Here is a 7,856-nt window from a genome sequence, read left to right on the forward strand (position 1 = left end):
GGAAAGTGGTGCACTCATGTACTCCCCCCCCCCCCCCCCCGGGTTGGGTTGTAGTGGGCTGTGACCACCTGCTCAAATATACATATACCGCAAACCCTGCACTCTTCTTAGTAATGTCATTCACCTTAATACTTTAATACATAACTGGATAAATATATATATATATATATATTTATATATATATATATATAAATGTCCAAATGGTGTCCAGCACTCAAAGCCAAAGAATGTACTGTGCTGCGGTGCCCTCCTCGTGGGACATGGGTCCCAATGTGCAGTAAATGAAATGGAGCAGGCGGCACTCAGCAGTCTGATGTCCGTTAGTACTTTATTAGCAGCAACAAGCCAACATGTTTCGGAGCTTCCTGAGGACGGGGAAGCTCCGAAACATGTTGGCTTGTTGCTGCTAATAAAGTACTAACGGACATCAGACTGCTGAGTGCCGCCTGCTCCATTTCATTTACTATATATATGTATATTTTTATAAACTTGCAGCTCGGTTCAAACTGCGTGGATTATAAATGCATGTGAACAAAACATACTGGGGTACAGCACTCCAACCAGTACATAGTCACAGCACAGAAAACAGCCACTGCAGCAGAGTACAGCGCAGCTTTCAGCAGCGGGCATTAGTCTGAAATGGCGCCTAGTCCCGGCCATGGCAACTTACATAGATTTCAAGTCCTGCACATCTCCAACGCCGAGAGGATGGTCTTCAGCCACAACATGGGGTTCAAATCGGGTGGCAACACTCAAGTCGCAGCTTGGATGGACTCGGCTCCCCGCTGTTCAGAGTCAGGGCTGCCATCAAAAGTTGTGGGGCCCGGGACTGACAAAATAGGCAGGACCCCCCCCCCCCCTTTAAAAAAATAATAAAAAAAATATATATATAAAAAGTAAAATAAATATATATTTAAAAAAAAAAAAATAAAGCCTGTGCACATATGGAGCAACACTATATTAATGCCCCTTGCACCATATTAATGCCCAATATTAACACACATACTCATACACACTCACACACACACTTTCTCTCTTAATCTCCTTGTGGTAGCAGCCAGCACGGCCCCGTGTAGTCCCGCCCCATCCTTTCCGGTAGCTCCGTCCCCTTTTCATGCTTGAGTTCTGACATTGTCATAGGAGGGGGGAGAGGACGCTTCAAGCTTCAATTGAAAACGACCCTCCCAAAATGGCCGCGCCTCAAAGGAGACAGTTATTAAAGATACTAGAGGAGCCTCTTCTAGTATGTTTAATAACTGTCTCCTATGAGGCGGTGGCCATTTCGGGAGGGACGCTTGCAAATGATGCTTCCAGCATCCTCTCCCCCTCCTGTGACAGTCAGATCTCGGGCATGAAAAGGGGGCGGAATAGAGGGGCGGGAGGACCGCATACAGCGGCATGAGCTGCCCGGGCCCTCTCCTCTCTGTTAGAGAGACCGGGCCTGGGACTGTTGTGCCCGCAGCACCCCCCTGATGGCGGGCCTGTTCAGAGTGGTCCAGATTCTAAGGAATCTAGACCACTCATCTCCACTTTATAGTGATTAGGTCTTTAAAAGTAATTTACAAAACTGGAGCAGTTCTGCTGTCGTACATCTATTTTTGCACTGAAGCACTTGTTCTTACAGGAAACCGCATTGGATGTTTGGGAAAATGGCGGCAAAGGTGTAGATTGTTTCTTTTGATTGTTGAGTACAATATATATACTGTAGAGATTATTTATTTATAAATAGGACACACTACTTACCTACTCTCCTGAGAGGTCTGAAAGACTCACGATTTTTCTGGTTGTACCCCGGATCCCTGGAAGAGTGGGTGGATCTCCCATATCCCACCCACTTCCTAGTGAAGTGGGCAGGATGGGCAGACACTACTGCATAGCGGCACATCAGGCAGGAGAAGACCAGAGGCCAGTGGAGCTCAGCACACAGTAGCCCTGTGATCAGTTTACCATGCAGACAGAGGCGGCCAAAGGAGGAGGAAGGATCCAAATGGATCCCTCTTTGCATCATGGAACTCTTTTCAGTAGGAAGGGGCTTCAGGAATGAATGACATCTGAAGATGGTGTCAGTTCTCAATAATCAAACCAAAGTTACCAGAGCTTGATGAACATATCGGACCACTAATGATGATTGGGGTCCATAACTTAAAGCATGTGGAAACTACCACTACACGTTAATGAGTAGTCACCATAATGATAAAAATAGATTTCTTTTTCTTAAATGCATATAGGTAGATGGGATCAGACCAGTAAAACTGATGTTTCTTACGTAAAAACAATACAGTTCTGTTTTTTTAGGAATAGGGTATTTGGTAAACAATCATTGTGGAATGTTGATATCCAATGTGAAATGAAGGGCACATTTCAGGAAATTTACAGAAAACGTCTTCAAATAACTTGCAATCTGTATCAATATCTGTACAAGTACCATATCTGTTTATAAACAGATGACAAGCTTTAGAAGCTATTAACCTAAAGGAGAAATATTGTAAGGTGCAGATGCCTAATTTGTTTAAAAAATCCACCGCATTCAAGAAACAATTGGCGCAGTCACTGCTTTTTCAACAACAATAAATGTAAGAAAGAAAGAGAAGAAAAATTAGAAAAAAAAAGTCTAATTTTATTTTACAGGCTTAGGAGTCTAATTATCATCCCTTAACGTATACAAAAGTAGGTGAGAATTAACATTTTCACCCACTTTTGGATAAATTAATTGTCAGTGCCTTATATTATAAAGTTAACGCAGGAGATATCACCTGCTTAGCTTTCACTCCCGAGCTGTCCCACTGCCCACCTACACTAGTATGTGAACCTAAATTCATCAAGCTTCACCATCTTCAATTGGTATCTGTAGGAAGCCACTCCCTGCCTTCCACGCAGCCCAATCTGGCTCCTATGGGCTGCAGCCGATGCAGCCCATAGAAACCGGGGTTTTGCGCATGTGCAGTCGCTAGGGTTGCCACATCATCCCTTTAATCCTGGAGACCTGTGATTTACAGAGGTTTGGTGGCTGATTAAAACCAGCTGGAATGCAGACTTGAATTTAATCAGCCACAGAACCTGTATTATTCATAGGTCTCCAGGACTAAAGAGATGAGGTGGCAACCCTAGCAGTCGCACTGCTGTGTCTGTGCACGCGCCAGTTCTGGCACCTGCCAGATCAATTGCGCAGGTGCCGGGACCCGGCTGACAGAGCTTGGCTCCCCTCTCCTCCTCTCTTGGTAGCAGCAGTCCCCCTACTAAACGTACAGTAAGTAGGAGCTGCCACTGCTCATTAATAATTCTTCTTCCCAGTTTGAAAAAAACAAATGTAGGAGATGGGCTGAGAGATAGGAATTACAAGCAGTGATAACTCCTTTCTCCAGTGTTTGTTTTAGCAGGGCAAAGGAGTTTCACCAGATTAATTAATCTAAGGCATACCACTCATAATCACTCAATTAAGGCATACCATTCCGAGTTGTTCGCTCGTTGCAGATTTTCGCTATGCTGCAATTTGTTGCTAATTGCGCATGCGCAAGGCACGCATGGCGCATGCGCTTAGTTATTTAACTAAAAACGTAGCAGTTTTGCTGTGGATCCTGCGGCGCTTTTCAGTCGCACTGCTGATCGGTGAATGATTGACAGGAAAGGGGCGTTTCTGGGTGGTAACTGAGCATTTTCCGGGAGTGTGCTAAAAAACGCAGGCGTGTCAGGGAAAAACGTGGGAATGTCTGGAGAAACGGGGGAGTGGCTGGCCGAACGCAGGGCGTGTTTGTGACGTCAAACCAGGAACTAAACGGACTGAGCTGATCGCAATCTAGGAGTAGGTCTGGAGCTACTCAGAAACTGCAAAGAATTATTTAGTAGCAGTTCTGCTAATCTTTCGTTCGCTATTCTGCTAAGATACACTCCCAGAGGGCGGCTGCCTAGCATGTGCAATGCTGCTAAAAGCAGCTAGCGAGCGAACAACTCGGAATGAGGGCCATAATTACTGATTTCTTCAGTGGTACCTCTTTTTGCGCTTTACCACTACTCCATATGGGGACAGTGAAGACAGTCTATTTCTCAAGCAATCAAAGCTTTTCACTGCTAGGTAATAGCATTTCAAGATGGCATTACCTACAGTCAGGTCCATAAATATTGGGACATTGACACAATTCTCATATTTTGGGCTCTATACACCACCACAATGGATTTGAAATGAAAGAAACAAGATGTGCTTTAACTGCAGACTTTCCGTTTAATTTGAGGGTATTTACATCCAAATCAGGTGAACTGTGTAGGAATTACAACGGTTTCTATATGTGCCTCCCACTTTTTAAGGGACCAAAAGTAATGGGACAAACTAAACAATCCTAAATCAAACTTTCACTTTTTAATTCTTTGTGGCAAATCATTTGCAGTCAATTACAGCCTGAAGTCTGGAACGCATAGACATCACCAGACGCTGGGTTTCATCCCTGGTGATGCTCTGCCAGGCCTCTACTGCAAATGTCTTCAGTTCCTGCTTGTTCTTGGGGCATTTTCCCTTCAGTTTTGTCTTCATTAAGTGAAATGCATGCTCAATCGGATTCAGGTCAGGTGATTGACTTGGCCATTGCATAACATTCCACTTACTTGCCTTAAAAAACTCTTTGGTTGCTTTCGTAGTATGCTTCGGGTCATTGTCCATCTGCACTGTGAAGCGACGTCCAATGAGTTCTGAAGCATTTGACTGAATATGAGTAGATAATATTGCCCAAAACACTTCAGAATTCATCATGCTGCTTTGGTCAGCAGTCACGTTATCAATAAATACTGTACAAGGGAACCAGTTCCATTGGCAGCCATACATGCCCACGCCATGACACTAAAACCACTATCATGCTTCACTGATGAAGTGGTATGTTTTGGATCATGAGCGGTTCCTTTCCTTCTCCATACTCTTCCCATCAGTGGCGGAACTAGCGAACAGAGGGCCCATGTGCAATAAAATGCTTTGGGGGTCCCCCTCTCATCCTGTCCAAGACCACCCCTCACCCCCAACTCCAAATTAGGGATTCTGTGCATGCTCCCGTATAATATATATATATATATATATATATATATATATATATATATATATATATATCCACCATTTATAGCCGGCACTCACAGAGTCTCTGAATAAAACTTGATTAAGCACAGCAGCTTAAGTCAACGTTTCAGGAAAACTTCCTTTTATCAAGGCTAACTGCACAGTGACAAAACAAATATTTAAATACATTACCGAACACCTCGTGCACACACCATCCTCCGCTCTCCGGGTCTCCCAGTAACGTCATAGGCGTGCGTCGGCGCCGGCGACCCAGCATCCACGGGGGGCGTAGAACATGAGAAGTGAAGACCATCACCATAGAAACCAGGCTGGGAGAAACAAACAATAGTGTGAAGGCAGTGGACAAAAACCTGTAATACAACCTTAATGGGAGATCACAAAACTGAATACCATGATAATCGAGATGTTAAACAGATGAATATGTCGCACTGTAACACTCAGCATAACAAAAAGAAATACTTAGTATCTCACTCAGTAATGTATACTTAAAACAAGGAATTACACATTAACTATTGCTGATGGTATAGGGGTCACAAAAATGGCCAAATATAATCACATCACAGCCAAAAACTGAGCGAAATAATCCAAACCAATAACGGCACAATCGAAATGCATAATAGTAAGAAAAGGGGTAAATAACACTAAAGTCAAAATGACTCTAAGTGCCCAAAATGTTTATGGATTACACGTGATCAAAAAGCTAAATATGTAGTGCAAATACACCACATATTAAAATTAAATGACTAGGGGGGCGTGGCCTAGCTGCTGCTGTAAGTGGAAGTGTCTCAGCAGAGCTCCAGGATTTCTGGCACTTCTCTCCCTCCCTGCACATCCATCTCTGCTCCTTTCAGCCTGGTGCCCAATCCCCCACTCCTGCTGCTGTGCGCTGGCCAGTTGGTGAGGTCCGCGGAATCGGGGAGCACTCCTGGAGGCTCCTGCAGATTGCGGCCTACCTTCTGCCCTGAAGCCGGGGACTAAATTTTCAAGCCTACCCGGGCCGGACTTCCGGGACCCGGGAAAACGGGACGTGGCTCCGCTGGACGGCTCCTACCTCTCCCTGCAGGCTCCTGGGGGGTCTCTGGTGGCTCCCAGAGGCCGAGGACCCGTGGGCCCTTGTGCTTTTACTCCTGTGTGCCTGGGATCCACCTGTCTCCAGCTGGGAAGGAGACATTCACAGCCAGCACCCATTTTGGATTCTTCAGTCTGTGCATCTCTGCAGCTCTGTCTCCTTCTGAGGCTGAAACTGAACCCTGAGCTAAACCAGGACCAGTGATATCTGCCTGGGGCTCTCCTCCAGCTTTTTCTACTACATCTCCCGTGGGGTGTATATTCCATTATGTAGTAGTGCTGCCGATTCCTGCTGGAATCCCCTGTACTGGATCTGTGAGTACCCCCTTGCTGGGATTTGTTGTGCCTCTCTCATATTTGTCGTTTCTCCCCGACCCTGCAAAGATCTCTCTGCATGTAATAATGTTTGAATAGGGATGTGATGTGCTCTGTCCTCTCTACGCCTCCACCCGGGGTTCTCATGCATACATAGTAGCTTCTGTTTGGAACCAGCATACTACTCTGCCTCCAGGGCCTATGACGCATTGGCCTTCCAGTTTCACTCGTCTACTCCTTCTACTGCAGCCCTCTAACGATGTCCCCTAAAAAAATTAAGGATGCACTCCCGTTCCCAGTGGCTTTCTCTAATCAAAAAGTGGCTCGTATCTCCTCGTCTCCTGCCTGGAGCTCCATCCCATCGAGCCAACCTGACCATCCTAAGGAGAGTTCTGGCCATTCCTTATCGGTCCCTGGGGTGTACTCTAATTCTACGGATCCTCTCACTGTCAAGACTCTGTGTCAAGTCCTTGTGGCTTTTAAATCTGAGCTCACTCAAGACCTCTCTCTGGCTATCCGTGAAGTTAAAGTGGAGCTAACTGCTTTAGGTGATCGCACAGACCACCTTGAACGTAAAATGGAGGAACTGGTGTCCTCTCATAATGACCTTATTTCGGTCCATGACCGACAATAAGCTGAGATGGAGACGTATAAAGACAAACTGGCGGATATAGAGGACAGGTTGCGGAGAAATAATATTAAAAGCTGAGGTATCCCAGACTCTGTGGCCAATTCGGAACTTCTGGACTATGCTATGTCCCTCTTCCGCAAACTGCTACCTGGGGCGGACGACAGAGACCTTCTCATCGATCGCATTCACCGGCTTCCGAAACCACGGTCGGTTTCCGCCTCCTACACTCGGGATACCCTCCTCCGTGTTCACTTCTTCACGACCAAGGAACGGATAATGCAAGCTGCCAGATCTGCGTCTGATTCGGATACGCTTGGAGGCCTACAAATATTTCCTGACTTCTCGGCACTGACCATCTCTAAACGTAGAGCTCTGGCTCCTATCACGGAGGCACTACGTTCTCTTGACATTAGATACAGATGGGGCTTCCCAGTGAAATTAGTGATTTCCCATGAGAATTCCTCCTACGTAGTTGCCACTCTGGACGCTGGGGTTAAGCTGCTTAATGACTGGGATGTTTCGGTCAAAGTGCCCTCTACATTGAAACCTCGCCTGCCACTTACCCGTGAGTGGTCTGCGACCTGACTGAGTATTCTTGGTTCCAATTACTGTAGTTCCTGGTTGATCTTCATGTTTGGTTGGGGACTCCGTCCCCCTTATAATGCATACTGGATACGTGAGTTTATATGTTTTATATGTGTATGCTTTTGGTTCCTTCATTTGCTGTTTATATTACTATGTGTACCTGCATTTTCCTCTGATTCTATCTCTTTTATCTTTCTTTTTCTT

General features: G+C 45.6%; 1 long non-coding RNA gene across 1 annotated transcript in view; it reads right to left on the reverse strand.

Moving 5' to 3' along the window:
* The window catches only part of LOC135055231 (uncharacterized), a 168,858-nt gene extending 163,501 nt beyond the window's left edge, over window positions 1-5,357 (reverse strand). The window contains exon 1 of the long non-coding RNA XR_010243700.1: window positions 5,225-5,357. This is a non-coding gene — a long non-coding RNA (uncharacterized LOC135055231). The remainder of the gene's footprint in view (window positions 1-5,224) is intronic.
* Window positions 5,358-7,856: the final 2,499 nt, after the last annotated feature.

Source organism: Pseudophryne corroboree, chromosome 3 (genome assembly GCF_028390025.1).
Source record: "Pseudophryne corroboree isolate aPseCor3 chromosome 3, aPseCor3.hap2, whole genome shotgun sequence".
NCBI lineage: Eukaryota > Metazoa > Chordata > Amphibia > Anura > Myobatrachidae > Pseudophryne > Pseudophryne corroboree.